This window comes from Falco rusticolus, chromosome 6, assembly GCF_015220075.1.
Source record: "Falco rusticolus isolate bFalRus1 chromosome 6, bFalRus1.pri, whole genome shotgun sequence".
NCBI lineage: Eukaryota > Metazoa > Chordata > Aves > Falconiformes > Falconidae > Falco > Falco rusticolus.
In genome coordinates this window covers 88,800,877-88,816,305 of record NC_051192.1, presented here as the reverse complement: position 1 = coordinate 88,816,305, position 15,429 = coordinate 88,800,877, and positions in this window count along the sequence as shown.

Here is a 15,429-nt window from a genome sequence, read left to right as displayed (position 1 = left end):
ACTACGCATGAGAAAGTGTCACCATTGGACCGTATGCCCTGGCCCTGCTTTATTTAGCAGAGTAGACGTAGTCAATAAATATCATGATCACAAGGTTATGGGGTGCTCCATGTCCTCATCTTTCCTCCTTTTGAAGCTGTGCCACTCTTTAGCCAGGAATACTCGATTCAGAAGCCCAGAAAGAGAGGAAGTGAAAGACAAGTGACCTTGTCAGTGGGGTTTGAAACACTCTTCGTAGAGACAACTAAATCCGGGAGTCTTACTTGCTCAACAAGTGTTCTAAATGCAATGCAAATCAAGAAAACATCGCCTCCATTTCCCTCCTTATTATTTGAAAAAGAATAAGAACTTCTCAGTTTTACCATGTAGATTCAAAGTGGATGAATTCACCTTCAGTTTAAGGGGAAGGAGAGAGAACAATTCAAAGATGCCTGTATCTCCACAGTCCCCTGTTTATATAATACTACAACACAGATTGCATCCACTTTGATAGGCAAGGCTCTTCCTAAACCCTAACTCATTTGTACTGCAGACTTTGTACTCCATTCACCAGACCAGCTGAGAGGTAATCACTGAAATAAGGCAGGTTCTGATATTCTAGTCAGAATTTCGATAATAGCAAGATGCAAAGAATCCTTGAAGGCTATTATTGATAGATTTTTTCCCACATGTTCCTTTAATAACACAGCTTTTGAAAAATATTTATAGCTATTTGCTGATTGTAGAGGTGCGATAACTCTTTGGAGAAAGCCTGCATGTTTTTTTAGGCAATTAGTTCCACAAAGCTGAAACACCACCTACAATGTGCAATAAAACTGACTAGGACCATTTAAAGTCCACTTTAAATCACAGCTATCAACGGAATACGAGCCCAAATTATCTAATTCACGCAGATGTTGTATATTGTATTCATTATTTAATTTTAATAGGAACAATCGTCTCACAGTTTTTACGAAGTGTACAGGGTCTCCTTCAGCGGTTCATTGAATACGTTGCCCGCTAGGTGGGGGTAGACAACCTTAATCAAACAATTTCTGGCCGAGGAGAATTTAGTCGAAGGTAGTATAAAAACCACACCAATTTTAGATTGTTGAGAGTTTTTGTTTTGTTTTGGATTTGGTTGTGGGGTTTTTAGTGGGTTTTTGTTTTGGTTTTTGTTTGTTAGTTTTGTTTTTGGTGGTTTTGGTTTTTTTTTTTTACTGTGATAAAACGAGCATCACTGTTTGTTAACTACTGGACATTAAAGATGATAATGAACAGAGGTCACAAGCAGTTATGTTTCATTTCAGTTCATTTGATGGAGTTAAACTTCCAGTCAGGTCATTCCTATAACAATACAAATTTTACTGGAAAATGAAATAAATGAGTTACTGAAATAACACACATGGGTATAAGGTGTGCGCAGACTAACGTGGATTGATTATTTTCAGCTGCTTATTGAGCATCACACTCAGTTGATTACAATACGTAGTCCATAATAGGTAGACTCAGGAATTTTTGCAATGTTGAAATTGGCCATAGGCCCAAAGGCAAAATGACCTACCTTGTCAGAACACAGTGAGGCAGCACAAGTCAGCTAAAGTATGATTTAATTAGCAAGTTCACAAGACACAAATATTGTGTGTGCACCTGACACATCCCACGTGACCCTCTATTTCTGAATGAAAATTACAAGGAAAATCAAAGTGAAGTCAGAGTGGCTTCAACTTCTAAGCTGCGACACAGCTGAATCACACAAATAAGACCAGATACATATATTGTAAAGAATGACTGCCTCTTCTGGAGGTCAGCAAGTAAAAATATATTAAAATAATATACTTAAAATATTCTGAAAGCTTAGTTGGCAGAAAATGTCAGCTGTTGCAAATTCTAGAGGCCTTGCATAAATCAGGTTAGTGAGGAATAGGATTTTGTTGGATTAATTTTTTCTGTGACCTCAGCTAGCATTTAGAAAGTGTGGTAGCTCGACTCAAAAGTTAGTAAATTAATCTACTGCTCTCTTCCTTATAAGCAGCATCTTTACTGCTGCATGTTTCTTAATTGTTGTGACAGTGTGATTTGAGAAAAGAAGTTCACGATTTTATAATCACATTCCATTTTGCTTAATTAGACAAAGCCAATATGTTATTTGAGAACAATTAAAGTTCAGTTTCCAGCACATTTAAACTATCATTAAAGAAATCAAAGTAAAAATGAAATAATCTTGTAAAATTCTAATAGCTCAAATTATTTGTGTGCTTAATGACTCTCCCATTTTTAGTTCATTTTCTAATTAATTTTGTTACTTTTCTTCCACAAATATGTTGCATCTTTTGTTTCAGTCTCTGTCATATTTCCCTTGCTTAGGCGGTAATCATCTGCTTCCAGAGGTATTTTGTCTCATTTGAGCTAATAAAGAACAGTTTTTTTATTTCACTACCACGTTCTAGTTGCATAAAAAGACAAAAGTCAAACTTGAAATAGATGTGCAAGGGGATAAAAATGATTGTTGTATAAATTTTAAACTTACTTCTGCAAGTTAATATTTTCCCATAATTGGGCATTACACACAGACATTTTATTCTATCTGTAAAAAGACATGTCAAACTCAACTTGCTTTTGAACTTGCTTCTATATAGCACTTGTAGAAAAAACCACTTGCATCAGCTCTAGGTCATATCAGTGGTAATCTTTTTCTTTCACTAAAGCATTTAATGATACAAAAAAGGGTTGACAAAGCCAGGGAATATTCTTTGAAATAAAAAAACAATACTTCAGAATACATACCTGACTGATTTCTGTCATACTCTGTGTAATGGTGCTGAACTACAACATAGTACAACTTTCTTGAGTAATTAATATTATTAGCTTCAAATACGCTAAAATATGTATTTTCAATGATGTAAATGATATATAAAGGTTTATTGAAGTACTTTAGACTAATAGCCACATCGTATCAAATAATACCTCCTACTCAGATTGGTTTAACACAGGTTTAAAGAGCTTTTAAAGAGCTTTAAAATCTAGTTTGTTATGAGAATCAATCTAAAATGCGCCAAAGTATCAAGTACTGAATATGTTTGCATTACTATCAAATCACTTTGAATGTTCTACATTTTTAAGGCACAATTTACTGATAGTTTACTTAATATGACATAAGAAACACTTCCGTATTCTGAAGTAGTTCCACGAGTTGGAGCAATACGCACTCATATTGTACACATGATGAGTATTTACCACCCTTCACAAAATAAACTTATCACATTATATACTGTTTTCTTAACTGCTTATATGGGGGTTGGATTTTTCTGTTTCCCACTGTGTTTTATTCAACCTATTCAAGAACCCCTTAAGTAAGGACATTTGCCAATGACCGTAATTATTTTTCACCTTCTTCGTGCCACAGCAAGCTCTTCTGCAGCTACGCTGAGTGACGAGGCATCTCCCTTCTTCCTCTATGCATGCTTTTTTCTGGACCATTTGTCCAGTGGCATAGCCTGAACATTTTCTGGATTAATTGTTCCACAATCTTCTTTCATTTTTTCCACTGTCAATATAATTCAAAATCTGCTGCAGCTGAGGCACTTTGTACGCTTCAGCATAGTTACACAGTGATAGTTGTAATACCAGGAACAGAGAAATCTGGATCCCAATGAAGTCAATGACAGCTTTTGCACCATGAACCGGATTTCACTATTAAGCTTTCAAATTGTAATCTAAATATTCAGGTCAGTTTACAAACATAAAACCTCTTTATTTAAGCTGTCTCCAAAATCCCAAGCAGAAATATGAGTGGACATGCTGTGCAATGCTTGATTGTTGAAGCTATCACATTCCACACATGCCATGTGGACATTGAACACACGTGCAGCCAGTTCAGCATGCTGTAAATGTGTCAGGTGTGTTAAACACTTGCTGATACACTCTGTGAACAATCCAGTGCATTCCTGATAATTTCAACTCTATGGAACTGCAGAGGGCTTTAATTGTGTTTTGCTTTAATTTATTTTAATTGCTCTTGTTCTGATGGAGCAACTGTACTTCTGGGTATCCAATACAAATGGCCGAATTCCTCCTTTCTGCACCTAGAGAAATCCCTTTTCCTCTAGGAAAGGGCGAAAAGAAAAAGGAAAAAGAAAAAAAAAAAAGGCAAAAAAAAGGCATGTTCAGAGAAACGAGGACACATAGCTATGTAATAGTAGCAGTAAATTAAACAGTATCAAGACCTGCTCTCTGGCTTTGAGGCCAAGTGACACAAATAAGCCATATCTAATTAGCCATTACTAAACTTTCTTGCCCTCCAGAATATGGCATCTGCATTCAAACTAGTAACTGGAAGTTCTCTTGGACTTCATACTTCAAGTCATGTCCAGAAAGTGTCTGGGAGAATACTGGTTTGATAGGTCAATATCATGCTAAAGGACTGCTCTTGCTACTTAACAGGATAAGGAAGGATTTCTCAAGGTTTAGTATGTTAAAATAGAATAGTCACAATGCTTTTAAGAGTCATGTTGATAGGGTGAAAATATTGACCTGAACAGAAATTTACAGTATGAAACCTCTGCATTTGCAAGTATTTTAGCAACTGAAATAGATTTTAGTTTTGTATTAGGAAATTTTGGCTTCCTTGACTATGTAGCAAATTGTAATAAAGTGGAGATATTTTTTCTTTTCTTTTTTTTTATTTGATTGGAAAAAACCTCTTCACCAAACTTTTTCTAGTAGCTGAAACTGCTCAAAAATTCAGATTGAATATATACTTTCAGTTAAGTAAAAAATAAATGAAACATTCCAAAACATCTGAGAAGATAATTTCAGCTGTTCCCAGGTGACATATTCTGGTTCTGGTCTGCAGGGAGGCACCTTGGGGACCAGGTGTAATTCCTCAAATTCAGGCTGGAATTACTAAGGCAGGCAGAGGGAAATTTACTGTAAGGAACAGGCTACTGTCAAATTATGTCTCTTCCTAGCTCAGAACAGAAGTCTCACCAGAAATCTTCCCTCTCAGCAAAATACCTTAGTCTGCAAGAGCAAACTGGAGTGGGAAGCTGTTCCCATTTGTATGAATTGAATGGTTTTTAACTCAGAACTGGGTAGCCACCTACTCCTCTTCCCAGCTGAGTGCTTGAATCACAAAGCTTACGATATGTGGCATGAAGAAATCAATGCTTAAAGGGATAAAAATTCCTTTTAAAATTCCCTCTTAAAATTTGTGGACTTGAGACAATAGCTTTCTCTTGATTTTGACAATTTCTTTGATTTTCAGGAAACGTTTAAAAAAATAATCCTAAAGCTGAATCAAGTATACTGGACAGAATCAATTTCTTTCAGAAGCATCAGGTCAGCAAGCACTTAATTATCCATTGGATTTCAAAAAGAAAAGAAAATCCAACAAAACAGATTTTTGCGTTTTGTTTTTTTTTTTTTTTACAGAAGTCTTTGAAAGGAAAAAAGTTATTGCTTCATGTTATTCAGTAATTTTTTCTCCCAGTTCTCAACTGAAGTTTAACAGTTATTTGATTTTATTTTATCTTTCTTTATTTTCCATGTTGTAGTTGGAAAGTCAGCAAGGACACTAACGTTCTGCATATCCTGGTGTGTATGCAAAATAAAAGGCTCAAAGCATACTAATGACTGCCAGTTCACGCTGTCTGTGGAGGATTACTAAGGATTACATGTAATTATCTGAAATTGCACACTGGTTTTTGCCAACTTTTTAAAAAAGTGGAATTGATAGGGCTTCTAATTTCCTGCTAAGATTTTACTTTTATATTTTACATTTAATATTTTGTCTTTTATGAAAAATAACAAATTACTATAATAAATTAAAGTCTCTGAAAGTCACTCAGTGATAAAACACACATAAATCTCAAAACTGAATACAAAAAAGCTAGAGACAATACCAGTAATTTATTCTATATACTACAGAATCTAGCACAAATTCTACTTTTCAAATGTTGCTGTTGAGGCCATGGACCAGGCTGTTTTAGTGATTTATTTAGTGATTTAAATCAGAATAGCAGAAGTCTCTGGGATCATTTCAGATGGACAGTGCAAAAGAAAATGAAAATGTGTCATAGAAAAAAAACCCAAAATAATAATGTCTGGAAAGTTTTGTAAATTTTCACATCTTAATCACAAACAGTAAGGTTCTATAAAACCAGTCAGTCATTATTCTTTAAAACTTAAGATGGGCAGTGAAAATTTTAGGTTGAAGATATTTTGAGATGGAAATCTATACTGTCAGAGAGTCTAAGAATAACTCTTCTAATTAGCCATTTACTTTACAATGTTTGCAGAAATATCATCATCAAGACCACTTCTCCTTTGGTATCTTTTATGAAATTGGACAATGGGTTTAAAATTTAAGCAAATATCAGGAAAAAAAAAATCAAAAAATCAAGAAATACAAGCTTAGCAAGAAATTTAAATTTTATTGGAAATGAAGGGTATGAAATTTATGGAGATCTATGTTCCATGTGAGTTTATCAGAATGTTGCTATTTTCTGTCTAACATTTCAGATACCTAAAATTCTTAGGCCATTGAGTTTGATTTCAGTAATATGTGGACATTTTTCTAGTCCTTGTAGTATCATATTCCATACCAGTGGAGAATGCTTGACTATTTTAAAATAAAGAGGTCTTCTCTAGGAGAAATTCTTCTGGCTTATTTACTGGAGTTGATCTTGGGCATAAAGCAACCAGACATGATCAACCCAAACAGGGTAGATGAGTGACACCGGTGATCTGTGCCTGTTACTCATATAAGAAGTTCTTGCTCTGCTAGTATGGAATTAAGTAAAAGCTAAGCTCTTTTTGATGCTTCATTCTAGAAGAAGGTTTAAGGACAAGGATCTTGGACAGAATTGGGCATTCTTCTAATTGTGGTGTCAGACACACGGAGGAACTTTTAACTACAGTCCAACAAGCTCTCCTCATCAGTCTGCCTGGCCAACTTACACCCTCCCTTTCCCTGTCCTCCCCAAGTTTTCTGGCTTCTGGGAGTCTGTGGTGTAGGAAATGAGTGTAACAAAACCCACTGTAAGAATTTATGGAAGGAGGAGGTGGTATTTATTTCACAGTGTTTCTAAGTAATTTCACCTACTCATATTCTCACACTCCTGTCTTCTCAAGCTGGGGACTCGGATGGTCTGGCTGGGACCACTTGTATGCCAGCTACCGAGTCCTTATTACAACTCTTGAGGTATTTTTGATTAGTGATGACAAACTAATTTTTCTGTTAGTCTTTTCATACCCTTTAGAAGAGCATATAACAGTTACTTATGTGATTTTTTTTGCATCAGAATTTAGTCTCTCTAAGCCTCCATAAATATTAGGCAAGGTTGCCACTCATTACCTCTTTTTCTTCGTTTGGAATACAAGGATCTTTATGGTTACTGCCTGTCCTTCTTTTGGACAAATGGAAGAAATAATGGCCTGTGTGGTGTGCTGTAACTTTGTTTTCATCCTCCTATTGTCACAATGCAGTGCCTTCTGCCAACAAGTTGTCTGTGCTGTGGTCTTACAGACTGCAGGCCTTCCAGTCCTGATAGCAACAACATATTTTTCCATTTTATTGCTGTGAACAGTGTTTTTTTTAACAACATATGCCACTCTCTTAACCCTTATTTTGCTGCTGCTTCTGATATTTACATGCATACATTACCATCAGTTTTAATTTTCCTGTTACAGGTCTCCTCAGTGGCATTTTACTACTTCTCTCAGAGAGTCTGAAAATTGAACTCCAAATGATAGGAAGACACCTGAGGAATAAACCTAAGTGGTCTGGAGGATATAGCTTTTCATGTGGAGAGCTTTAAGAGACACTCTCAGAAAAAATAATTAAACTGTAATGGTAGGCCAGTAGGGATGAGCCTGTTCTGGTCAGTGTTATCACACATACTTCACAACAAATTACAAATTCTGTAGTTCAAGAAGACAAACAAAAACCAGAGAAAACTACACAATGAGATGGGGCAAAACCAGGATCATTTTAGTCTGTTGCAAACACTGGCATCACACCAGTCCTCACTCTCACTAAGGCAATTGGAAAAATGGAATGGGGATTTGCCATGTCTAGGTGTAGGTTAAATGAGCAGAGGCTGGACAGCCAAAGGGTGACTCCTGCATAGTATACAAAGTTTATGCTGAGGTAGGAAAGAGATTCTATTATTTAAAAATCTTTGGACTATATTTATTCTCATTGTCATAAATGTTATGTGTAAGACTACTCAGCTTTACTGCAGCATGTGGCGCATGTGGTATTTCAGGTGACTGCAGGAGTAAAAGTTACATGCTATGTTCAGTTTTCTTAAGGTTCATTAATAATTGTCACTTGCACTTTTAAAGTTTGCCAGAGAAGGCCTCTCACAGTTTCTTTTGGTCGTTTTGGTTGATTCTTCTATATTTTTTGAAACCAGCTATGTCTGAAATAAAAGGTTTTCATAATTACAATGTTCAATTTTTCAGCTTACATGAAAAGCTTTATTTGAAGTTTTTTGTTACTGCTAATGAGTGATATGAGATGATGACTGGTACATTGTAATTATATTTCCCAGACTAGGGAATTACCGTAATTAGACCTTCGAATGTAATCCTTGTCACTTTACCATGAATCCCAAATTCCTGGTAGAACTTTATTATAGCATGTTCCAAAAATTCATCAAAAACCCCACAAAATTCCATCTCTACACCTAGATTACACCTTCATTAGCAAAACTAATTAGCAGCACATTTAAGGGAAAAGAAGAGGGGAAAAAAGCTTGAGTTCAGTCTCATGCAACTAAGTATTTGACAATGAAAATCTGTGTAAGAGGATTCATAAAGTAGGAATGCTGAGTGAAAATCAACACAACATTCAACAGATGGTTTTAAATCATTAGAGCATATGGTACAGGCAAGTAGTAAACTACTGACATACTAAGAAATGCTTGCAACACTATAATGATTAGAGCCTTGTTCAGCACTCACCTGAGGGAGACCCAGTCCTGAGCACTCACACCTGGCATAGTGGGACTGGGGGTACACCAGGAGCTGTGGGGACCCCTTTCCCCCCTCCTCTTTACGCAGTGAGGATATATCAAGCTGTAGCCCTATTTATAGTACCACATCACTCACCTGACGAAACCAAAGTTTTCAAAAGTGTCAAAAAAGTGTCTTGATTTCTCATCTAAAACTGTCTTATCATCTTCACTATTTGATAAAGTCGTAAAAACTGCTTAGTCTTTTACTTCATGTAGCTTTCATCTAAAGAATATGCAGGTATTATTGGTCAGGGTAAAAGCTTAGAAACACAATTTCTTTTTTGAAACCTTATTTTAAAAGAAGAGTTTCAAAGACTAAAGGGGACATTATATAGCAAAGTCTCTTTGATTTCCTTTGGGAGCTGAGGACATGAGAGCCTTCTGTGCCCTTGAAAGAAGTCCACTGAGAATCAGTCAAAATTGAGAATATCCCAGTGTATCATCTCACTGAAATCTGTTGGCTGCCCTACATCAGATGATGGGGCCATGGCGGTGTGAATGTATCATGTGTAAAGAAAAGGACAGAATTATTTTTTGAGGTCATGCAGAACTAGATGCTGACTGAAGGAAAAAAATGTTTCAATTTTCTTATTTATCAGGACTGAACTAAAAATTTTGTATAAGTTTAATAAGAAAGCATGTAGAATGGGCTCATCCAAAAAAGTAACATATGAGACAGATAAAGTGAAATGTCTCAGAATGCCCACATAATTCCAGTTTTGTCAGCTGGTCTAAATTCAGACCATTCTGCTGAAGTCTGAGGGGGTTTTCGTGTTCATCCCTGCTGAGCACTTGGGCAATTAAATGTATGAAGTCCTAGCACTCATGCCAGATGTCAGGGAAGATGTCAGTTTGAATAGAAACTTGGAGTTAGTGAAATCCTCCACATGGAGTTAAAGAGTGGGCTGCCAAAAGGTTAAATCAATGCACCTTATTAAAAAAAAACACTTCACAGTTCAACACTCAAGGAGTTAAAAATGGATCAAGAGCTCATGAAAGGTCTAAATGCTAAGGTTGGGAAAGTGCCAGAGAGAGGTGCCTGGGAAGTTGTTCCTGTTTGCAGGACTATCAAGGGGCTGATTAAGCTTCCCACAGTCTCTACTTCCTCAGGTGGTTTGTAACCTGTATTAAATCTAAAGCTTTAAAATGTCTCAAAGGTCAAAGCAGTTCAGGACAGATGCCCTTCAAGATTTAAGTGACAGTTTATAAAGGAAGTCTAGTGCTAAAGTCAGGTCTGAACAATAGTATGCTAAGCATATCAATCCACTTGGATGACAAAGAAGTTCTTGGATCTGGTTGGATAGGGAATTTATACCTATGGGAGGTGATGGCTGCCTTGTCAATAATGTCAAGGACATCCATCGTGCTTTTTGATGGGCATTTTTCCTAGCTCTCTCTGTCATCAGGCTCTTCAAGCCAGGTAAAAACCCAACAACAACCACCACCACAGCAGAAAACTGTGTGAAGGTTGCTTTCAAATGGGGGATTTAAGAATAAGAATGGTTTAAAATACAGACCAGAGAGGATCAGCAGCTGCCGTCAGGATGCCGCAGCAGACAAACACAGACTGGTAAACAAGTGAATTGTTACTGTGTCTAAGAACAGCAAGTGACAGAAACTAATTCTGCTCCGACATGTGCTTGTGCGGATACTGCCGCACCCTGTTGCATTACAGGACGTAGATGTGTGAGAACCAGACTAATTAGGGAAAACAGATTAGCCTTTTAAGTTGGCCACCTGCTATCCACCCAGTTCCTGCACAGCTATGGACCCACGCTGCTTATTGTAAGAAACTGGGGGGGTCTTCATTCTTTTCTTTTCTTCTCCTCTTCTCTTTTCTTTTCTTCTCTTCTATTTGCTTTTCTTCTATTTGCTTTTCTTTTCTTCTCTTCTCTTCTATTTGCTTTTCTTCTATTTGCTTTTCTTTTCTTCTCTTCTCTTCTATTTGCTTTTCTTCTATTTGCTTTTCTTCTCTTCTCTTCTCTTCTATTTGCTTTTCTTTTCTTCTCTTTTCTTCTCTTCTCTTTTCTTCTTTCTTCTCTTCTATTTGCTTTTCTTCTCTTCTCTTCTCTTCTCTTCTTTCTTTCCTTTTCTTCTATTTGCTTTTCTTCTCTTTTCTTCTCTCTTTTCTTTTCTTCTTTTCTATTTGCTTTTCTTCTCTTCTCTTCTTCTCTTCTTTCTTTTCTTCTCTTCTATTTGCTTTTCTTCTCTTCTCTTCTTCTCTTCTTTCTTTTCTTCTCTTCTATTTGCTTTTCTTCTCTTTTCTTCTCTTCTTTCTTTTCTTCTCTTCTATTTGCTTTTCTTCTCTTTTCTTCTCTTCTTTCTTTTCTTCTCTTCTATTTGCTTTTCTTCTCTTCTCTTCTTTCTTCTCTTCTATTTGCTTTTCTTCTCTTTTCTTCTCTTCTTTCTTTTCTTCTCTTCTATTTGCTTTTCTTCTCTTTTCTTCTCTTCTCTTTTCCTTTCTTCTCTTCTTTCTTCTCTTCTATTTGCTTTTCTTCTCTTTTCTTCTCTTCTCTTCTTTCTTTTCTTTTCTTCTCTTCTATTTGCTTTTCTTATCTTTTCTTCTCTTCTTTCTTTTCTTTTCTTCTCTTCTATTTGCTTTTCTTCTCTTTTCTTCTCTTTTCTTCTCTTCTTTCTTTTCTTCTCTTCTATTTGCTTTTCTTCTCTTCTCTTCTTTCTTTTCTTTTCTTCTATTTGCTTTTCTTCTCTTCTCTTCTTTCTTTTCTTTTCTTCTCTTCTATTTGCTTTTCTTCTCTTTTTTCTTCTCTTTTCTTCTCTTTTCTCTCTCAAAAATATCCCCCCAAAGCTAAGCTTCACTGGGACTGTCAGATCAAAATCTTATCAAAACTGAATTAATCATGGTGGAATCAATATAAAATTAAAATATCAGTTTAATTAGAAAAAATAATTTATCTTTATACATTTTAAGAGGATTGCTATCTACTTGGATATAATTTCTAATTAGATAATTTGGTCAATCAAGTGATACAATAGTTTGAATGTTCAATGCTGGAACCATATTATTATCTAATTTTTAAGCCAAAATTTCAAGAGTAATACTAAAGTTTCCTACTTAGAATTCTACTGTTTTATGATACTTAACCCTTTCCTGCTTAAGAGAAGATATTGAATAAAAATTCAATAATCATCACTTCTAAGAAATTGCAGACAGAAATCTTAATCTTGGTAGGGCTTTAAATGCAGAAAATAGAGCACAGTCTTGTCCTATGGTTAATTTTGAAAGAAAATATTTAAGTGAGATTAAAACTAAAGCTGTTGCTTTTTGTGCCCTTCCCAGTATAAAAATTAAAGAGGTCTATGAAAGTGCATTCAGAAATCATACTTGGGAAATTCAGGCCAGCTACTTAACATTTATTAATCTGCTGAATGGAGAACAAGTTCAAACTTATGAGTAACAGACTGACACCAAATTCTCTGAAACATAGCATGTTCTGTTGATCTTTCCCTTTTGGAGCTGTCAAATAGCTTATCTTTGGGAACAGGACTCTCCAGCCTTGTAACAACTGAATTTTTTCATTGTGGTTTGCTCAATGGCTGGCAGAAAATATGCCTAAGAATGTAATGTGATACTGGAGAAAATTTGGGTTAGGCAGAATAAATTAATTTACTAATAAAAATGTCATTTCAAAATGAAAAATAAAAATATTTTGCTTAATAAAAAATGCTAGTGTTCCAATATTTATACTTTCCATCTTTATGTCATGTTAGACCTCAATTTAACCAAAGTTTATGAATGTGCTTTTCTTCTACCCCACAAAAGATTCTATTTCCTATTCTTGGAGGAAGGGTTACAAATTCTCTATGTATCAAATATCCTGACTCAGCATTAATTTAAGAACTGTAACTGTTTCAATTAGTTCATGAAGGAAAAAAAGAAGTTAACACTTTTATTGGAAAAACAGAGGAGGGCTTAGGAGGCTCCTACTGTCAGTATATCACAATACACAAGTATGGATAATATTATACAATATATATTGAATGTTGCTAATAAACAGATTTTATGTGTATTAAAGAGAGAAACAATGTTTATATTATTTCTTGTTACAAGACAGCATTCCAATTCTCTTCAAGAGATTGAGCTAAAACCCAGGAGGAGGTTTTTTTTTTTCTTTTCTTCTTTGTATTGTTTATCCAAATTTTGGGGTTTGTTTCGGGGTTTTTTTCGGGTTTTTTTTGTTGTTTGTTTTTTTAGTGCTAAAGTTATGAAGAGTAGCTAGTTTGTATTTGAAACCTAGAAATCAATGTTCTGGTGCGTTGTTCTTATCCCAAAACTAAAGTTTTGGAGTCAAATATCACAAGAGACTTAAGACACATTTTATGGATTTGAAACCAAAAGCTAGGTTCTGTTGTCATTTGTACATTTGAGACTCTCTGTGTGCACACAGGTATGTATATATATATATAATTTTATTTTTTTCATCATGACACAAAAAACTTTGAAAGCAGTGGAATAAGTACAAGTCCATGTATTCATCCTGCTGAGGAGGTACTTAGGTTTCTGTTTGCAAATGTATTTTTACTTTCATATCCTAATTTGCAAACGGAATAGCTGTTAATAGACCTTTGGGTTAGTCTAAAAAAGCACTTTTAATAAGTTGGTTTTATTTTATCCAAATTTAAGATGCTGTTCTACTTGCTTTCTTATTCTACTGAAACATGCAAGGATGGAAGAATAAAATCTATTCAGTCTAGATAAAAGGAATATTAATGATTATAAATAAGAATATCTTGTATGCAACCAACAGACATTCCTTCCTACCCCTTTAATCATAAACCAGAGGAAAAAAAGCAGCTCCTTAGTAAACCCAAAGAAAGGTTAACGAGTCTGCCTTCAGTGAATCATGAGAGAGGGAGCAGAGGATCACTCACAGAAAATGCCTTGCTTCTGCTACTAACTTCTTTTAAAATTAGCAGACAGAAGTTCAAACCCTTGCACTAAATACAGTAGTAGTGCTGTCACAGGCAGCAAGAGAAAATCTGTCAGCCAGCCATAACATTAAGCCTAAAATATTCTACCTCTAATCTGACTTCAGAATTTAACACCATCACTCAAGCAATAATCACTTACAATTAGTAACTAAATTGAATGGTGTTTTCCACAACTTCTGATTCATATTGCAATGTGTAGGTAATTTTATTTGGATCAGTCTCTCTAACTTGATTTAAGACTTTAATTATGGAAATATTATTTGCCCTCCATTTCCCCTTTAAAAATGTACTGAGTTCCCTGGAAGCTTTATTGTCTTGGTAATAGAATTTAATCTGAGGTTAATGACACATAAATTCTACCTGAGTACTTAATTTCATATTTAATTCACTTTTTTTCCATTTAACTTGGTTACAAAAGACTATGGTAGAACTGAACTAAGCCATTCTGCTTTTTAATGTTATTTTACCTTTGATCTACTTCAAAAATATGTATGTTCTTCTACCTTTTCCTGAAAGCAAGTGGCTTTAATCATAGTAATTCCAGGTCGATAGGTAAAGTGCCTTGCTTCTTGAACAGAGCACTACAGATGCTGGCAGGGTCGTGTTTGTCTCTGCTTTGGACTGGATGTTACCTGGTTGTGTGAGAAGCTCACCAGAAAACAAACATAGTCAGAGAAATTGGGTTGTTGAGAGGGGTTTTTTTTCCTTGGGAACGCACAAGTTTTCGCTCATTTTTGTGTCCATATGAAACTGCTCATATAAAACAGATGGAAGTTTAAATGTTGTGTGGTATGGAGAGATACAGTGAAGACAAGCTCCTTTTCCCAGGGAAATACCCTAACGTGTGTTTGTCAAACACAGCTCAGTGCCATGCGGTGCCGCCTTACACCAGGGCAGGAGACACAGAATGGAGAAAGCCAAGTTCTGACAGGAACCTCAACACTTGCCACATGACCAGCAAGGGGGGAAAAACAAACATGAACTAAAATTATAAACATAGGCATGTTTAGCTTGCTGGTAGGCAGAGAGCTGCCTATGCAGCTGACTAGTGCTGCTTTCTAAGGCTGTTGTATGTCTGTGTGTACCTCTTGTCACAAGCTTCCCGTGTCATTGTAAATTCTTTGGTGATTTTTTTCTGTTTAATTGTGGTTTGCACAGCATCTGTAGCAAAATGGTTCCTTGATCCTCACTGTGCTTCTGGTTGCTAACATGCTACCAAAAATGTATATATAAGAAACAATAATAATAAGAGGCAGGTGTAATACAGGTGGAGGAGCTGCTGCCTGTGGCAGCAGGATAACAGGAGCGCAAGCGAAATCATGGCTTTGAAAGAGAACAGAAGGAGCGAGCCAGGAGTTTCAAGGGATAGAGCTGGTCCTGCAGACTTCATCCTTCCTGAACTGCTCAGGGCGCTTGCAGGCTCCCTAACCCCAGAGACAGGGCGCACCCCGAGCCTGTGCTGGGCACTGCTCTGAAC